Genomic DNA, 20880 nt, shown 5'->3' with positions numbered 1-20880 from the left:
AGTTTTGAAACGTCATGGGGCTAGCTAGAGTAGATTCACAGACCTGGCCAGTTCGCGTTGTTAATCCTGCTCCCGGCTACAAAGAATCAGGACTTTGTGTGCACACTATGGTTTGGGGAATACTGAACCAAAATTCTCAATGATCTGTTCTCTGAACTAGCTCTTCTGCTATCCTAGAACTGAATGCTTCTCCTTGATAGTCTGAAAGCATTAGCTAGAGAGCTCAGGAACACAACTGGGTCCATCCTAGACTTGTCAGCAACTGGAGAGTAGCAGTTTGGGTTTTCGTGTGGATGAGAAACCCCAGACTTTCATGATTTGAAGTCTTACTTTGGTATTCTAACCGCCCCTCATTTGTTCTTCATGGAATGGGATCTCCTTGCCAAAGTGAACTCATTTATTTCCTTGTCTTTATTTCTGAGCTGTTTTTGTGGCTGGACACACAGGTCAGCCAAGATTTCATCACTCAGCTTCGGACACCCATATCTAGACTGCCTCTCTTTCTTTACTCCTTGATACTTTGAAGGAAAACCAAACTTTATATTTTCATGACAAAACTCTCCAGCTTCTTCCATGAGTTTTTTTTTTCTCTAATGCCTATGAGACAAATAGAAACACTTGCTCATGTTGGAAACCTGAGAGCAGTTTTTTACTATTGCTTCCCCCTACAAAATGGATCAAAATAAGACTTACTGGCTTTTCTTTCCATACAACGCTAAAATACCTCACTTCTCTGCGTATATCTGTGAATGGTCTGTCACTGGTAGGATTGACCTGCTCTCCAGATACCTGCTTTCAGTCTTGTTGATGTCAATCACTCTGTTCTGCATATGCCATCTATAAAACACTTTTAGGATAAAAATCTGACCATGTCATTTCCAGCTGCCCTCCAAATGAAGTTCAATCTCTTCCTGGCATATGAGGGACATCGTGTGTGTTCTAACTACTCTTTCCTTCTTTGATTATGTTACTTGACTTGTCCGTTGCCTTATTACTGATGCTTGCATGTCTTCAGCCGGACCGTTCACCCTTTTGCATTTAGACGTAGGCACACATTGAGGCTCTCTCTCATTACCCTCATCCTCCCATTCTTCTTCCTCCTGCTTGTTCCTCTTCTTCCTGTCCTCCATGCAGAAGAAAGGGGATTATGCTTAGTTTCTCATACTCATTTGAAATCTATCCTAGACAAATATATGGTGCAGGTAAATTCAGCTAAGTAGGATTCATTAGTAGTGATTCTTCCTTTACCCTGGTTTCCCAGAACAATTCACTAGTGGTAGAACCATTTCATGAGAGAAGCCCTCTTTCAGGTTCCAGTTACCTTACACTAACTATGGAGCATTCCAAAATTCTGTTTTATGATACTGTCAGATTTCTGAACTCTGGACTGGAGCTTTGTTTCCTCACCTCATTATCTGAGTATAGAATTACAAAGTGAATCCCATGAGGTCAAAATAATGAGAATAATTTACTTAGTGAAAATGTGGGAATGTGTGGCATCACTGCCAAGCTTCCTGTTTTTCTCTGGGCTACTAGGAACTGGAGAGCCCCTGAGTTTAGCTCTCACCCCTTCCCACCACATCCTCATCTGACTCCTGTTCTTGTTCAGGACCAACAATAGAAAATGGAACTAGCAGGTTGCTTTATGCAAACTTCCAATCAGGCAGTGTTCTCACTCTCGAAGCAACTATATTATCATTTTGGATTCACTTCTTTATCTCTTCCTTCAGACAGTTAACAAACTTACCCAAGTGCATCCCAAACACTGAAGTCCTACGGAGAGTAGGAGCCCTTGGGATGTCCTCTTAACCTGATCCCCTTTCCAGGACTGGAGCAGTGTATGCTTATGCTTAGCTCCCTTGGAACTTTCCAATTGCTGTTTCTGTGTACTGAAGCCCTCAGACCTGAATACCAAGTCCCACTGTCCTTGTTTCCAGGGATGGTTTGCAATGCAAATCACTGGATTGGTAGCAGGAGGTACCATAACTATGGTAACCAAATGAAGACAAGTTGCTTGCCCTCCTCAGGAAAGTGCTCTCCAGCACTGCATTAGGACCAGGTGCCACAGCCAGCGTGTCAAAGGTCACTGAAGGAACAGGCAGTTTCATAGAAACAGAAAGACAACAGAGCCATTGTATCATTGCCCACACTCTTCCTCACAGCCCTGGATTTGTGACTAATAACTCTTGTCATTTGTATTTTCTGCTACTATTTTTTTTCTTGTAGAGAGGAAAAAAGAGGGAATGAATCACTGTGGGTTTTCATTTTGAACTTGACGATGACTTTTGGCAAGCAGATCATTCTGGGCATTCATAAAGATCATTTTTTAAATAGGAACAGATAGCAACCGGGGCCACTTTGGTCACCAGGATTTTTCCATCTTAGTGATGCTGAAGACAGGAAAACAGAAAGTACCAAGACCTCCATCCACATTCTCAGAGAAACCACAGCAAGCTCCAAGCCTGCTTTTCTGCTGATCTGCTGCAGTAAGTCTTACAAACTGTGTTTTCCCAGCCTGTGGGGAGATGCAGTGCTCTGCTCTTGTTTCCTCTCTGTTGGAATGAGAGGGCCGCTTGAGCTTGTTCTGAGATTCCTTACCTGCAGCTGTGGGACTGGGCGACTCCCAGGGAGAAAGCCATTAGCAGCAGGTAAAGTGATCTAGTTGTCAGGGAGTCAGGCCTGCAAGCCTTCATGCCCACTGCGTGGTGGCCACTATTAACATGGAAAGGTCTAACGCTCTAGGTTCAAACGTATTAAGTCCTATCCCTTAGTCGCGCAATACTGTTTCCAGCAATGTGTTCAAGGAGTTTTGCCGAAATGATGTTGTCTTCTTTTGGTAGCTCTTCTTTGCTTATTGGAATTTTTTTATTGATTCTTTTCATTTTTAATTAATAGATGAATTTATTAAACATAAGAATGAGGTTAATGTACTAAAGCCATGTGGAATGTGTGTGTGTGTGTGTGCCCACCCTGCACTTGCATGGGCATGTACACACAGCATGCTATGGAAGGTAAATCTTAATAGAGTAGAGAATGTTCCTTCAGGCCAGGTTTACCAGATAAAATGGAAGAGTCTTAGGTACAGTTGACTCTTGGATTCACAACTTTTATTTGATTGTTTGATTTGTTGAAATCTGTCCAAAATAATTCATTGGCCACGATAATGCTGTAAATTGTGTGGGTTTGTTTTCCACCTGAACTTCAAATGTAACTGACTACTCTGTGTTTAGTGTTGAACCAGGCTCCTTGATAGAAAGAAAAGAACTGAAGAAGGCTGAGGGGGAATGAGTGAACATAGACATCTCATTATAAAATTTTTACCAAAAAATCACCCGTTTATCATTGCCTTAGTACCACACGCAGGAAAGGAGTTCATATTGGTATTCAGACATTACGATGGGAAGCGAACATCAAAGTGATTGGAACAGTTCAGAGCTGAATGATTCTTGCCTCACCATGTTGACATGAACCCTTTCTTTTTGGCAGTTTTTGAACGATCCTGGTGTTAAGCTCATGCATCTGCTAGAGTGCTCTGCTCTCTGCATTCATCTCTTGGCTGCCCCATGCAGCTAGTCACCCCTCAGAACAGTCTCCTCGAGGACTCTGAAGAGCCAAAGGGAGTGGGGCACAGATAGATTTTGCATATTCAAAAAAAAAACTTTGGAAACACTGTTCAAAATACCAGAAAAAGGTTTAGGTACATTGGGAATTCTTCTGAGTTCACTAGTCAGAAGGTTGTCCAGATGCATTGTGACAGTAGCTCAAACAAGTTAATATGCATTTAGAAAAAAGAAAATGATGGACATAAAATTAGCATCTTATAGCTGGGCGGTGGTGGCGCATGCCTTTAATCCCAGCACTCGGGAGGCAGAGGCAGGAGAATCTCTGTGGGTTCGAGGCCAGCCTGATCTACAAGAGCTAGTTCCAGGACAAGCTCTAAAACTACAGAGAAACCCTGTCTCGAAAAAGCTAAAACAAAAACAAATTGACATCTTGTTTGCCAATACATAATCCTTCCTATATGTCTCCCATGGACATCTCAGCATCTCTGTGACCTGACCATGGGAGACATTAGGAACTGTGTCTGGAGGCTACAGGAAGGTTTGCTAACTGTTGAAGCTGTAGTGAGGGAGAAAAGGAACCAGGGATAATGAAAACTGTGGAGAGATGGGAGGAAGAGACAGGGAGAGAATGGAAGGAAAGAAGGAAGTAGGGGAAAAGAAAAGGGGTAGAGAAATGGGAAAGGGGGGAGAAGACAGGAGAGAGAGGGAGACACACATACACACACACACACACACACACACACACACAGAGAGAGAGAGAGAGAGAGAGAGAGAGAGAGAGAGAGAGACTGTGGGTAGTGTTTTGTGGATATTATCCATTAGGCTTTATTGCGGACATTGTGAATTGGCTTCTTTAAGGAAAACGTATATGAAGAGAGAGTGTGACTCTTCCTTAACCAAGCTTGGGTTTCAAATGTCTATGTGGCTTGTCATATTTTCATCTCCAGTCTGAAACATCCTTTATTCTAAAGCAGAGATACTTCTCCTGCCTCTTTATCTGGCTATTATTTTGCCTCTTATTCAACATGTACCTTGGAAAGTTTGAGACAGTTTCTCTTATTTGTCCTGTCCTATCAAGAGTCTTCCAACAGATTCTGCATGGTTGAGCATAGGGAGACTGCATGGCTCTCCTGAGCTTTCTCCAGTCATAGCCTCTGTCTTAGTTAGTGTTATTGTTGCTATGATAAAACACCGTGACCAAAGCAATGAGGGGAGGAAAAAGTTTATTTGACTTAGACTTCTACATCACACTGTTCATCACTGAAAAAAGTTAGAACAGAAGCTCAAAAAGGGCTGGAAACTGGAGGGAGGAACTGTGGCAGAGGCCATGGATGGGAGTTGTTTACTGGTTTGCTCTTCATGGGTTGTTCAACCTTAGAGAACCCAGTACCACCAACAAAGGGGATTCAACACACACAATGGTCTGTAGCCTCCCATATCAATCATTAATGAAGGACATGTCCTGCAGGCTTGTCTACAGCCTTATCTCATGAAGGCGTTTTCTTAATTGAGGTTTCCTCCTCTCAGATGACTTTAGCATGTGTCAAGGTGACATAAAACTATCCAACACAGCCTTCTACTTAGGGCAGTATGGGGAATGTTTTCTTAGGGCTTTTATTCATAGCAGAGACTATAGCAGATCCAAACATCTGGACTACCAGGAGAGCTGATCTTTTAACTTGCATAGGAAACACCCACAAAGCAGAGAGGGAAGCTCTTCTTCATCACTCTGTGCATATTAATCCTGTTTGCCTCTACTCTCTGGTTGATTATCTTTGTATTTTATGCAACTTCTTTGCTGTAGCATCTTGCTATTCACAAACATTTATATTTTGATATAGTCAAATTCAGTCATCTTTTGCTCTAAATAGGTTTTCATTTTTATCTTGATTAAGCAGGGCACTTCTACTCTAAGTTATAAAAATACTTTCCTGTGTTTCTTATAGGCTTGTTCATCTGTCTGTTTGTTGCCTCTTACATCATGATTTCACCTGGAATTTATTTTGGTCAACTGTATGGAGTAGAGATTTAAATAGCTATTTGCTCCCAAATGAATAGCTTCTTGTTCCAAGAGAGTTTACTAAATTGTTTGCTTTTAACATTAACCTGATATTTCTTCTTTATAATTTTCGATTAATTGCAAACTGGTGTGTGATTGCTTACTGATAACTTGACATGGAGAGGAGGAATGGGAGGAATTTAAAATTGTTCATTCTCTTTATTGGGAGTGCTCCTCGGGGAGGAGGGGAGCAAAGGCCTGGCTGACTGACATTCTTGACAATTTAATTCAAGAACGTGGCCACCTCTCCTTCCCTTTTCCTCCTTCTCCTCCCAGAAACTGCTGAGATCACCTTCATCTCTGTCCTATTGAAATTAGACTTTTTTCCCCTCAAACTCAAGTAAGATTGTCCTTGAGTTTCCCTTGAGTCCATTTCAGCTTTTACTTTTTATAGGTGTGTATGTGTATTTGTTTGAATATGATGTGCTTGCTCATATCCGTGCAGTTGCACATGTGTGCATGGACATGTACATGTTCTTATGGCATGCACATGTGTGTATGGGTGTGCACATGTGTGTGGTTGCCAGAGGACAACCTCAGCTGCTACTCCTCAGCTTCTTCCAATCTTCTTTTGGACATAGGATCTTTTACGGGACCAGAATTCAGCAAGAAGATGAGGCTGGTAGGCTAGTCAGTCACAGAGATCGGCCTGTCTTGACCTCTCCAGAGCTGGGAGTACAAGTGTCTGTCTATACTACTTTACCTAGTTTTTTTTTAAATATTAAAATATGGGTTTCTGGGATCAAACTCATGTCATTGTCCTTGCCAGGGAAGCAAGTAAATTGTCACCCCAAAACCTGAGTCTATTTTTAATTTTTCCATCTACAAGACTAAGAGCCTCAAAGGAGGACCTTGTGTTGTAGTGAAATATGATGCTCTGATTACAAGTATGTGTTGAAATATATTTTCCCAAAAAACAATATGTTCATTAAATATATTATTTGTATTTATCTGTTTTCTACTTAATCTATCAGTCCTCAGAAGGTTGTATTAGAAATTTTTTTAAATATGATTTGCAGTCCCAATTTCTACTTTAATGACCTCTTCTGTTTAATGTTTTCAGAAGCTATATACTAGGCACAAGTGTTCATAATCTGTCTTCCTGTAATATGAACACAGTCATAGGCTACAAATGACACATTGACCTAGTGGAGAGAATGTATGCCAGTGACCCACAAAATGACATAGTACTGATGTCACGGCTCTGCTAGTTTGCATGTGTTCACTCTGCATTGTTCACACCTTGGCGAGAGCCACCTAATGAAGTCTTCTAAGATGTTCTCTGTTGCTATGCAACACATCATTATGCCTTATAAGGTGATGTATGTATATGTCAAGCTAATGCCTTTACCTAGAGCTCAATTTTGTTTTCAATTAATATTGACATAGCTGTATTTACAAAGCATTTCTCTGGGGGTATACTTTCTTCACTTAGCCTTCTGCTATTGTTCCTCTTTCCCATAAGTCTTTCTCCTCTAAGTACCACCAGAACATCTCATCAGAGTTTGTCTATTGTTTCCTATGAAAATGAAACACAGTTGTAGTATTTTCACAGAGATATAGATGGAAATGACCCCAGTTTGAGTTTCCTGTCTCTTTAACTGCCTTTCCTGACTCCACTGAACATCAACTGTTGTTTCTAACTGTTGACATTTCTTTATTTTAGTTTTAATCTTCAAATGGCTGAAATAAGCAAATGTAATCTTAATTTTTCCAGAAGTTAACCTTTAACTTTTTAATTTTCTTTTTATTTATTTTTTGTGTCTTTCACATTGTGTCTCCACATCATGTCTCCTGGTCTCACTCATACACCCCAATAAAATAAAATAAAATAAAATTTAAGACAAGAAAGGGGAAAGGAAGGGAAAATCTCATCATGGAAGCTGCAGTGTGATACAATGAGTCACACAGTAAACCCTTTCATCCATAGATTTTTTTTATATGTAGACATTCATGCCAAGGAACCATTGGTTTGGTTTGAGACAACTAATTTTTGCTACATCATCAATGCTGGGCCCTCAGTTCTGGGATTCCTCCTGGACATCCATTGCTGCTTTGTGTCATGGAGCTCTTGCAGCCCTGGGCCCACAGGACTGAACTCTGATCCTTACTCCCCACCCCTGTGCTCCAGAAGATCACAGATGGGGTGGAAATTGGGGTGGGCCAACATGTAACTCTGACTCTGGGCCTGGGTAGACACAGGGTTGGTCAGTTTGAGAGCGCGTTCCTGTCTTCACCACCAGGGGGAGCTCTCCAGCATTGCCCCGTCTAATTCACCTCTTGCAGCAATGAGCTAGGGGAGGAGCCCTTTTTCCCTCTTTAATGCCCTCAGAGTAAGTTCTCCCACATTTATACCTTCAGGGCCAGCTCTACTGTGTTGCCCAGGCTAGGTGTAGGTAGGGTACACTCTCCAAAGTGCCGCAGCTGTTGAGGGCCAGAAACAGTTCTCCAGCTCTTATGACTTCAGGACCAACTCTCTGGCCTGCCTCAGGCTTTTCTGGGTGACATGGTGGGTGGTAATATCTCCCTCACTCATGCTTCCAAGAGACAGATGAGTAACGGGGACAGTTCTCCCATGCTCACTACTTCGGGGCTGGCTCACCTACACCTTTGTCAACAGGCGAGGTGCAGGGCCTGCTCTTCCGAGTGTTGCAGCTGATGGGGGAGGGAAAGCTCTCCCACTCTTACGACCTCAAGGCCTCAGGGCCAACTCTCCCACCTGCTTCAGGTGTTGGTGGACATGGTATGGGGAATCTCTCCTCAACCCATGCCCCATTTGGCAGATGAGGGGTGGGTTAGGGCTCCCCCACTCATGTTCTCAGGGTTGGCTCACCGGTGCCACTGCCAACAGAGTCAGCTCCGCCATGCTGCCCAGACGAGGTGCAGGGTCTGCTTTCCCTAGTGTTGACATGGGTCAGCTCCTTTGCCAGTTAGAGGCAGTAAGGGCAAGAAGGGAGGGCATCTTTTCCTCATTCCCCTCACCACCACACTGTAGACAGGAGGCAGTACCAGCTATGTCTTTCTTGTGCCCTCAGGACTGTCTCACCCATGCCCCTGACTACAGAGTCAACTCTACTGGGCTACACATGCAAGGCAAAGGGCCTGTTCTCCTGAGGGCTGCAGCTGGTGAGGGGCTGAATCAGGTTTCCCACCTGCTGCAGGTGTTGAGGAGTGAGGGGAGGCGGCCATCTTTCCCTCATCCACGTTTCCACATGAGAGAGGGGCTTGCCCTGCTCTCCCATTCTCAGGCCCTCAGGGCCCACTTGCCCACGTCCCTGCAAACTGAATCGGCTCTATTCTGCTGCCCAGGTGAGGTATAGGACCCCCTCTCCTGAGTGCTTCAGCTGGGGAGGAGCAGCGCTACTTTGGACAGCCCTATCCTCTCTGCCTTCATCAGGGTCAAGGAGGAAGTCCTGACACTTGGCAGCAGCTCAGAGCCAGGGCATCTACACCAACCATTCCTCACTGCCCTTGCCTCTTCAAATCTGCCTCTCTCGGGGGAGCAGAGAACAATGAGGGGTTCAATAAAATCAATAATAAAAAAAATCTGCCTCTCTCCCACACGCCTGACTCATTATGCCTCTGACTAATCTTAAAAAAATTTTAAAGTACTTAATTTCTAAGAATTCTTTGTCCATTCTTATCTATATCAGTAACTATTCTCAAATTCCAAGATTCATGATAAAACATTGAATACTACCAGTGATCCTCACATTAAGAATTTGGTATGATAATATGAACATTTTTTTGCCATACACTTGAAAAGTTACATAAAACAAAAATGAAGTCTTAGAAAACCCCATCTTTTGAAAACTGATAAACTTATAGGAAATCTGAACTATACTTTAACCATGACTGGAATCTAGACAAGCATGGTGGTTCATCACTGTAAACCCAGCATTTGAACACAGAGGCAGTAGGATTGAGAATTTGTCGCTAGATTGGGCTATGTAGGGGGATCTTGTCTCAACAATAAATAAGTTAATAAAAAGAATCTGCAAATTTAAGCCTCTACAGGTAATTGTGTCCTCACTGGTAAATGTAAACTTTTAAGAAATAATTCAATACTTCTCATGCCATCTATAAATAAAAAAGACTTTTCCCCAAACAATTTTCTAGGCTAACACATCTTACTATTGAAATTTAGCAAGTAATTTATAAGAAAGAAAGAAATACTGACCAATCACCGTCATTAATAAGAAAATTAAAAACCCAAGCAAAATACTAGCAAAATAAATTTAATGGATATATAAATTGATACTACATCATGACCGAATTGATTTTTTAGGGTCAAAAAATTCATAAAACATTCAGAAAACCAGCGAATGCAATTTCTTGCACTGACAACATACAATAGAGATATGTTATGGTGGAAAAATTATTTGACACAAATCATCATTATCTTACAACATTTTACAGTCTTATCAAACTAAGAACAAAATATTTAAGCCAGGGTTGAATAATGTCTTTGAGGTTTGACAACCAAAGTATCTTATTAAAGATAAAATGTAAAAGATTCCCTCGTGTACCGTGTATAAGGGATCATGCAAAGCTATTCAAACTGTTTTTGCTTACAAACCAACTCTTCCTCCATTTTTTGCCAAGATACCCTGCTTGTACTATATCCCAAATGCCTCAGAATCACATTTCATACCACCCCCTGGGGGCTCTTATACCAGACAAAACCTTGTCTAATAGCTGTATCTTCTCTACAACTTTACACAGACAGAGTTACCCATTGACAAATATGTTGTCAGTACATTTTGGCTTCTCTTTCTGAGCTGTCTATGAACCCTTAGTTAATTTCCTATCTAACCATTTCTCTGCTATTTTGCTGTTTATAGTCGACAACAGTTGGGAAAATCTTAATTGAATTTCCTGTTAGAGATGAATGATTAAACCACGGGTCATCAAGAATATTGGGAATGGGGACATATCAGGTGGTAGAAGGCTTCTGATGGATACTTACGAAAACTCGGGGCAAGGCACAAGGATTTCAGTCAGAACAGGTGTAACTAGAACTCACTATTAGTGCTTATTTTCCTTTGCTTTTAATGAGTTTCTGTAGCTGAGGTGGTAAAGATCTATCTAGTCATAAACCAGGATAAACAACAAGCCTACACTTAAGAATGCTTGTATAAAATGAGTGATGGTGACTTTTAGGACAGAATTTACAAGTTGGAAAGCACCTTAAGGTTATCCAAATCTTCCTGTCTTCTTTGGAGGCATCAACAATACACCAGTGACCTATTTCTGTGTGAGTAAAATTTCTCTATGTCATGCTTTGTTTGCTGAATATAATCATTAAAGGAAAACATGGTGATGCTTTTACAATCTCTTATAATCATTTACCAGGAATAAGATCTCATTCCATCTCTTGTTTCCTTGATATTCAGTGGTTATGGTCAAGATGAGAAAAAAAATATGTTGGTATATTGATGGTGGAAGGATGAAGAAGGTTGCCTCTTCAAATGATGCAGGTAGAAAAGGATCTTAGGCAAAGGTGCATTCTTAGTTTTTAATCTTTTCTAATCATCATCTATTTCTTTGAGGTTTTGTTGTTGTGACTGTTTTGGTTTTGGTGGTTTACCTGTGTGTTCCTTTTCATTTGGATCACCACAATAGTCTCCTACAGGATTGAAATACGATACAATTCTACTTGTGAAACAATTATTTTAAACTTGAGATGTATTCAATTCATGATTTTAGAGTGAATTACTTGACTAGGTACTGTATATAGATTATTTTAATGCATATATATCACATTTAATGTACATACTTTACTTTTAAAGCCAATTTAGCTTCCCAACTAAATATAAAAGGAAGAGTTCACATCCTCTATTTATAGCTCTCCTCCTTGTCAACATCCCTCAAAAGAGCAGCATATTTTTGCAATTAAGAAACCATATTGAGGAAACATCATCACCCAAGGTCCACAGTTTGCGTTATTACTCATGCCCTGTGTTTGACATGAGTATACGCATAACACCTTTTATAAAACATTTTTTATTACACAGAGTCATTTCACTGCACTAAAATATCCTCTGTGCTTTGCCTATTCACTGTTCCTCTGCCCTAACACTTGAAGTTTGTTGCTATTTTTCTGAATTCTTAGTTTTCCTCCTCCTAAATTTCCTCCTCATACATTTAGTTTCACCTAGTATGTGACTTTGCAGACTGGTTTCTTCGTTCACCTCCTGTTGTGGAGCGTTAAAGGTGTGTTATATTTGTTTAGGCTGTGGAATGTTTGTTTAATGATGTAAAGATGTGCTGCATTCTTTTATGTTGCATTTGTTTAATTCTGTGAAGCTATGTTACTTTGCCTGCCTAAACCACCTGATTGGTCTAAAAAAGAGCTGAATGGTCAATAGCAAGGGAAGAAAAAGGAAGGGCAGGGTTGGCAGAGAGAATAAATAGGAGGAGAAATTTGGGAAGGAAGACGGATCAGGGAGCAAAAGGAGGAGAGGAGGACTCCAGGGGCCAGCCACCCAGCTACACAGCCAGACACAGAATAAAAGTAAAGATATACCAAAATAGAGTAAGGTAAAATCCCAGAGGCAAAAGATAGACAAGATAATTTAAGTTAGGAAAATCTGTCTAGAAATAAACCAAACTAGGGCCAGGCATTTATAAGAAATAATAAGTCTCCGTGTGTATTAATTTGGGAGCTGGGTGGCATGCGCCCAAAGAGCCAAAACGAAAACAAAAGATGAAAAAAAAAACAACAACTACAACCTCCCAAGGAACACTCTGTTTTTACCCCAAGTTTTGTCAGTTATGAAAAAGGTGCCATAAACACCCATGTGAAAGCTTTGTATGAATGCAAGTTTCCAACTCTGTGTGGTAAACAACAGCAGTGTGATTGCTGGGTCATACGTAATAAATTGCCAAGTTGTCTTCCAAAGTGGTTACAGTAATTATTACTTCTGCCTGAAGTGAATGAGTATCCTATAAATGTTCTGAAGTGCTAGGAACACTCTAATAGGTGTGCCAATGGATATTTGGTCTGTATTTCCTTGACAACATATGGTATGAACTATCTTTTTATATGTATATTTGTCATCTGTGTACCTTCCCTGGTATCCTGAAGTCTTAAGGTCTTTAGGTCACTTTTTTATTCTACTTGTTTAGATACAATGGTTCAATGGTGTTGCTCATTATGATAGTCTTTTATCAGGTATTGGTTTTTGCACAGATTTTTCTCTTGGTCTGTCTTGTTTTCTTTCTCTAAACAATGTCTTTTACATACAAAACACATAGTTTCAGCAATACCTAGCTTATAACTTCTTTCTTTCATAAACTGCTTTTAGTGTCATTTAGACATTTTTATATACTATTTTTTGATTGTTTTTATTTTGCACATGCCATTTAGGCTTCTGGTTCATGTTGACTTCATTCTTTTTCTGCATGGTGAAAGTTGTGTCTAGATTCATTGTTTTACATGTGGACTTTTAATTGTTCTGGTGCCCTTTCCTCCTTCCAGATCAGTAGGAACTGCTTCTAAACTCTTGTTTGTTCTATCACCAATTTTACTTCTCGTACAGCATTGAAAAAGGATGTAGGAAGAGACATATTTGCCTCGTTCCTGATCTTAGTGAGGCATCTAGAAATTTTTCACCAAGTATGATGCTAATTGCATGCTTTTCATAGAGATTATATGTTAGGTTGGGGATTCCTACTTGACCATCATATTTTAAAGACAACAGGAAAGATGCATGCAAGGGATGTGTGATAGAGGCAAACTGAAGGGTCACATAAGTACCATAACCAACAGCTAAGATGCTATCTGATTTGTTAGCACTAAAGAACATACGTTCATCACAAAGCCACTTTTTAACATCCTATATGTTCTACTGTTGATAAATGTTTCAGAGTCTGTGCTTGGAAAGTATTGCAATTTGTCTCTCATTATTCAAGGGCCAGAATCAAAATGCCTCCTTTCTAAGAATCCTGATGTATTCATAAATGAAAGCATTCCTCTTATAACATTAGGAAAATGGTCTTGTGTTTCTGTTAGTATGCACATCCTTCTACATCTCTCACTATAGTTAATTGGCATAATTTCTTATAATCAACTCTATACTTCTTAATTTTTTCTTGTGCATAGTAGACACTCAAATATTTAATCGAATTAAATTGGTAAATGTCATTATTGAATTCATTTACTTATAATGGCTTACTTTTACAATGTACTTTATGAGTAATTTCTGGTGTGTGATACATTGTCTGACATAATAGGGATTATAAAGATGAATAGGTTACCATTTTCACTTACTAATAATGCAGATTCCAAGGTCAGATGCACTCACTGTTTCATTCCTTAAGAAACTACAATCACATGTATCCTGGACTAAGCACCATGGATACAGAAGAAATTTCATGGGTTTTACATTTCGTTAGTTCTTTTATGTGATGGGAGAGACATTCATGAGGTGAACTCTTCCCCTTGAGTCTGGTGAGCTCTATCATAGGGTTTTTCACAAGTTGTTGTGAAAACACTAGAGAAGGAACATGCCTGCAAGCAAGTTCTATTTTGACACAATGAGACAGTGTCCGGGGAAGAGAGGGCTCTGCTTGCAGCAAGGCCTGTACCAACACGATTAGAGAGGAGAGCATGTTGGTAAAAATTAGTTCTCCTCTTTCAGAATTTGATGGGCTTGAAGGAACTTAGATTACAGAGATGGCAGACTAGAAAATGCGCCGTGTGAGCAATCACTCATGCTCCCTCATCCTTTCTTTCCTTCTTGGCAGAAGAAGCCAAAGCCAATGTAAAGAAGACAGAGCAACCAAGGGAAATAAAAAGGCAGTCATTGAGGAAGAAAAAGAAGCTTGAATGTTGGGACGTGGCTAGAACAGTGATAACGTGAATGAATTAGTAAGTCTGATGTCACCAGGCTTGATGTTGTTGCAGGTCTCTAGGAGGCAGTGTTTTGGTCTTTAAACGAATAATCTCATGCTCCTTTTCACCAGCAAATGATGATAGCTCCAAGTTCACAGAGTCTGGCATTAGGTTCCAGTTGGGGAATAAATGCCTTGTCTTTAAATCCAGCTTGCTCCTGAATGGCAAGAGTGAGCAACCTTCACATATTTTGTGGTGGGAGGAAGCAACCCACAGAATAAGTCATCACAGACTGCCTGTTCCTCTCAACAGAGTGTTGATGGAACACACTCTTCCCCAGAATCTGCCTCTACTTTCCTGAATCATTTGGAAGTCTTTACCAGTGTTTGTGGGACTTCGATACTTGGATAAGAAGTGAGAGCAGAAGGGGATTCCTGGCCTGACTTTGTTGCTTGAGATTTTGAATCTTCCAAACTTATGAGTACCAGGAACAATGGCTTATTCTTCTTGTTCATGTAATTTTGTTGAATATAATTTTAAAATATTTTCACTGTGAGCACCATTAGCCTCCTATTAAATAGTCTGTGTGGAAAATGGAAATAGAATAATTAAATTACAGAATTATCTCATCTCATTCAATTCCTCCCTATTATGTGAAAAGGAGCTACATTCCAAGAAACTTGAAACTACATGTCTAGTGTCCTACAGCCAATTGACAGCTATTTGTTGATTAATTAAACTGGAAACTACATGCTTTTCATTTCCCTGGTGATGGATTAATAGCTTTCCTTTGCTCATTAGCTGTTAAGAGACTAATATGAGAAGTGAGAAGAAACTATTCAGATAGTTTAAAACCATATTTTAGATAGTACTTACTATGATAAGAATACTGCTTGTATGTGTCTACATATAAATAATATATATAATCACATTAATTTTCTAATTCATATTTATCATGCGTTACTTCTTGATGCTGTGAACCATTCCTAGCAAATGTATAGTAGTGACACCTTTTCTAGTCCTCCCTATTTTAATCAGCTCTGTTTTGATTTGTTCAGTTGTTTCTGGTATTCATTTACACAGATGCTCATTTAGCAAACACATATTGAGTATCTTACCTATGCCAATAAGATAACAAAGATATCTGCCATGGATAATCTCGCAGAATGATTAAGTCGGGTAAATTGAAGGATAAACACAGACTTACCAAACAAAACCAATACCTTAATAGAAATTACAATGAGTAAGGGTAACCATGAAACAAATATAGACACATTTATATAGGAAGAGGTTGTAGGCAGAAGAGAGAAGTGAACACTGGATACTGAGGCATAGAAACTCAAATTTTAGAATCTAGAAAGATGGAATCAAACTTGAGAAAGATTGCTTTATACTAAATAGGAAGAAATTCTGGAAATATCATTATTAAGAATGCAATTAAAATGTGTTTTTATTAAAACAAAGTGATAAGTACAGCTTTCAGAGATTCTAAAATGATTTAAAAAAAGGAGAGAGAATGAAGCCCTAATAATATATTCAGCTACATATGGAAGGTGTGAATGATGTGTGGACAGGGTCCTCTTACTAGACCCAAGAAAGACTGAAAGTTCTTTTTGATAACAGTGGAAGTGGATGTTTGAGCTATGTGGTAAGGGTGTTCCTCTATTTTAGGATTAAATTTGAGAGATAGAAGGGATATAAGAACCAAAGAAGGCTTATATGTTCTTGAACTGAGCAGGTATGCTAAGGGAATGCAGTTTGTTGAGATGCAGATGTTAAAAGAGGATAAGATGAAACCAAGGAAACAAAGAAGAATTCACTAAGTTTTTTACAAATAGCCATGTGGAAATGTCAAGCAAATGGGAACACCCTGATATGAAGTTTAGAGAATGGACAAGATTTGGAAATTTGACTATGGAAATTGCCATCATTGTTCTATAAAACCAAGGTGAAGTTTAATTCGGATTTGGGAGTGTAGGCAGAGGATTGTTTTAAGGTGGTTCATATGATAGTTATGTTTCAAACTGGATAAAATGGCACAACAAAAGGATAAAGATGGTGTCCTAGGAAATACTGAATAGAAGCAACAGAAGATTTTTTGACTTGGGATTTGGGAGGCCATTTTCTGATTAATAAATTATGACCATGGGAATTAAGTAGAAGGAAAGATTACCGAAAGTGAAAGAGTAATGGACAAGGATTACAGGGACAAACATAATGGAGTGTCATCTACATTGATAATGAAATCTTCCATAAAGATAACGAGAAACTCCTTCTATTATTGGTAGTAAGTGAGGGTGAATACAGTGGATATCTATGACTCCATCGTCTGATTACATGTGCAGAAAAAGCAAGAGCACAAAGCAGCAAAGCAAGCACAAAATAAATATATACCACCCCCAAATATGGAGTTCAGATTGTTTGGTAGGAAAAGCAGAAGGTCCTGGCTTGAGAGGCTGACAAAGGAAAGAACATCTGGTTGCAGCTGGATAAGGGACACGGAAGGATATTCAGTGATGAGGCTGGCATGCGGGGACCATGAGTCCCTGGGATTAGGGGAGTCCAGAAAGTACAGAAGATGAGTGAGATAAGCAATGTCACTCTCTTGAATGTGACTTGGGGCACAACGGGATGATGCATATTCTCTATTTCTCTTAATGTTTCAGCTTCTCAAGAGATAGAGTCTTAGTTTTGGTAGTGAAGTGAGTAATCTTGAGAGTTTTATTAATAATCTTTTTGAGAGCATGAGCCTAGAAGTTTCTTTTACAGACTTCTGTGGGCATTGCCGGAGCTGGAAAGAGACACTGGGTAGTCTTCAAGTAACCTGTTCCTAAGAGCTATTGCTCTTAGGGGAGTCAGTGTATGAGAGGGGAGAGGAAAGAAAGGAAGTGTGGATGATATTGAAGATCTTATGAAGGGATGAAGAGCCGTTCTGATAATGAGTGTGAGAAGAAACTCAAGGAGATGGTTAAAGAGATCCCCATGGACCAAAATTATGTCAGGGTTACTCTTCCTTTATGAAGTTAGATTATGGCCCACAGGACCTATTAAGAAGGGGTGACCAAGGCTAGAAACTGCAGCCTGTTCTCATGAGATCAAGTACACATTTGAAGAAATTTCAAGACCCTGCTAAAAACCTCTAGCATATCCCAGGGACTTCCACAGTTGTAGAAATTTGGTAATCTCACAATTCCAGATATTTCTGTTGTCCAGACTGAGTGATTTCAAGCCAACAAAAGTCCTTCACAAACTAAGAGTGCCAAATTTGTTTTATACCTGAAGAACTCTTATACTGATTGGTACAATGATTAGTCTTAAATGTCAACTTTATACAACACAGAACACCTGGGAACAGAGCCTTGCTTGAGTAATTGCCTTTATCCCATAGTTGTCTGTGAGAATGTCATGAATGTCATCTTTATTTTGTGATATAGAGGACAGCATTCTTGGTAGCACTTCCCCTAGGCAGCAGGTCTTGAATTATATACGATAGAGAAAAGCTGGGTATACACAAGCAACATCTTGATCCTAACTATGGATCAAGTTTTTACATCAGTGTCCCCTCATTGATGGTCTAGATCCTAGAACTGTAAGAGAAAATAAAACTCTTTCTTCCCCTATATTGCATTCTTTTTTGGTCAGGATATTTTATCACAGCAGTGGGAATTGTCTTAGCTGGGGTTTCTAGCGCTGTGATTAAATGACATAATCAAGTGCAGTTTGGGAATGAAAGGGTTTAGCAGAAACTAAACAGAACAAGAACTCGAAGGCAGGAACTCACACAGGGGCCATGGAGGAGTGTTGCTTAATGACTTGCTCCTCACAGTTTTCTCAGCCTGCTTTCTTATAGAACCCAAGTCCAACAGTCCAAGGATGGTACCACCCACATGGACTGGGTGCTCCCCATTAGTCATTAATTTTTAAAAAAACGCCCCATAGGCTTTTCCTTAGGCAAATTTGGTGGGGACTTTTTCTCAGTTGAGGTTTCTACTTCCCAAATGATTCAAGTTTGTGTCAAGTAGACATAACATTAGCCAGCACAACACCAAAACTAGGACAATTGGTGATTTGTTTCCTTTACAGGATACTGATGAAAAAAAGACAAAAAAAAAAAGATAAGGAAGAGTTGGCAAACACGTGGTCATTTTGAATAGATTTAATAGATTTCCCATTAATCTTCCCTATGGAGTACTTATTTTACAAGTGTTTCAGATGTGAGGGAATGTGGTATAAGAAAAGTCTGAGAATTCTTTCCAAGTTCAGAAGGCCACAGAGCTGAGAAGAAAGTCGGGGCCCTCTTACCTGTCATAAGAACTACAGACCGTGATTGGGTGAGACAGGTGATTCAGTGGATAAAGGCAACTTGCTACCGTGCTTGATGACCTGAGTTCAATCCTCAGAACTCAAAGGATGGAAGGAGAGGACCTCTGAACTCTTTATTTTTTTCCCATGACTTCTGCATAACACAAAACAAATAAATGAATTCAAAATAAAAGCTAATCAAACAAGACAGGCAGCAAGGATGTTGTCCAAACTACCTGGAGTTTTCTTTCTCAAGATCATTTGCCCTGGCCCATGTGTTTCTCTGGAGTCCGTTGCATAACACAGCCCTCTTGGCAAAGCCTGTGGTGGCTGCCACTGCCTGAGGGTTTCATGTTTCCTGACATTGCTATGGGCTGATGTGAAAGGGAACAGTCGGGTTGAGGTTGCTCAATCTAAAGAAATCTCAAATAGAATCACTGTATGAAACAAATTGTTTTCTCATTTTGATTGTCTTCAACATTCTGAAAATGTGGTAACATTCTGGCACATTCATGTTTTCTTTTCTCAACTTATTAGCTTTTGCTTGTATAAAGTGAAGATTTGGTACATATAGTTTTGCACCTTTAAAAAAAATTAAACATGATGTAAACAATGATCCACATTAGAGGGTCTCTTTATAGACACAGGGTTCAGTGGCATGGCCATTAAAATATAAGGATGTAGGGAGAGAAATGACTTGATGTTTCAGGTTCTAGGGACAACAGAATCCAGATTTAAGCTTCCCCCTACAGTCAACTGAAGCTGGCTGGCCCTGGGGTTCAAATGTTCCTGGAAACAAAGTGATTCCCTAGGGGAGGCAGCAGACCTCATGCAGCACAGCATCTGCCCTGGCTGCCATGGGACAATTCAGGGCTATCATTCAGCTGGTTTATGTCCTTATCTAAAGAGGTGCTCTGAGGGTCCAGTGAACAGATGTCAAAGATGGCGATTCAAACAGCACTTGGTTACTAACTAGAAGGCGCCCATTAAGGCAGACTGAACAAGAGACTTCCTTTACCAACAAGTCCCTGGCCCCTACCTCCAGCAAGGTTTCCACTTTCTTTAGCAGATGTTTTCCCTAATTTGTAGGAAGTGCAACCTATAGGGCAGAGAGCCAGCCTTTATAGGCTGAGTGAAGCTGGGGACTGAGGTAGAATTTCCTGTTACATGGTGGAAGCCGGGGACATATGACTAAAATGAAACAATTCTTCCAGTGCTTGCCCCCAAACAATGGCTTGATTGACATGTGACATCCCAGCTCAGAACACAGGCAGCTGCCTGGTAGCTCCTGCCCCTCCATGCAGAATCTCCACATACCTAGAGACATCCCTCCAGCTCAGACCAGAAAAGGGATCGTGTTATTCTAGGGTCCTTCTTCTTCTGTGGCACACCTACTGTGAAAGCGCTCTGATTCTCTAATGAGCATCCCATCTCAGGATATCCTTGGGCAGAATTTTGGAATTCTACTTCTTGTGAAGTTCTGCATTGTCACAGACGCTGCTCTGATCCTCACTCATGCTAATAGAATGCAAGGTGCTGCAAAGACACTTCCTTTAACGAAGGAGTCGGGACCTGTGTGAAGCCAAATAACTATGATTTTAATGCCAACTGGGGGGGAGGTAGGGGAGTACTTTTTCTAGTGTTCTCAGCTCTCTTATACCAGATAACCACAGATTTGAGATACAATCTGATCTGTATCACTTGTGTCTTGTTTTATTGTCATTCCTTTTTAATTTGTACACAAGTGACCCAAAAGTTAACATTCCTGAATAAAGCATCCCCCACTTGGGGCCTTATTTTTGACTATTTGACATTTCTTGATCTTCAGATTTTGAATGTAAAATTAATGATTATCATAAGTATCTGACATTTTTACAGTCAATTTATAAACCTTAAACTGGTAAACGTACTTCAACAGAAAGGCACAATTTGAATACATAAAGCACGTAAGAACAATGTTACTGACAGAGTACTTGTCTGGACCTACCAGAGAATAATCAGATATTTGCAGTGTGTCAGAGTGTGTGCCTTTATCAGACATCCATTGCAAATGACAGTGTATGTGCCATGTGACTGGTGATGATGCACCAATACCGGGGTGCTAGGAATACTATTAA

The 20880-nt window shown here is 40.1% G+C and overlaps 1 protein-coding gene across 1 annotated transcript in view; it reads left to right on the top strand.

The window, feature by feature from the left end:
• Itprid1 (ITPR interacting domain containing 1) overlaps nt 1–20880 on the top strand; it is a 136616-nt gene that overhangs the window by 12608 nt on the left and 103128 nt on the right. Inside the window, exon 2 of the mRNA XM_048440129.3 lies at nt 14374–14497. The gene's annotated coding sequence lies outside the window, so the exon portion shown is untranslated. The remainder of the gene's footprint in view (nt 1–14373; nt 14498–20880) is intronic.

The sequence above is a fragment of the Myodes glareolus genome, chromosome 6 (genome assembly GCF_982192425.1).
Source record: "Myodes glareolus chromosome 6, mMyoGla1.1, whole genome shotgun sequence".
In the NCBI taxonomy this organism is placed as follows: Eukaryota; Metazoa; Chordata; class Mammalia; order Rodentia; family Cricetidae; genus Myodes; species Myodes glareolus.
This window is presented reverse-complemented; position numbering and strand designations above follow the sequence as displayed.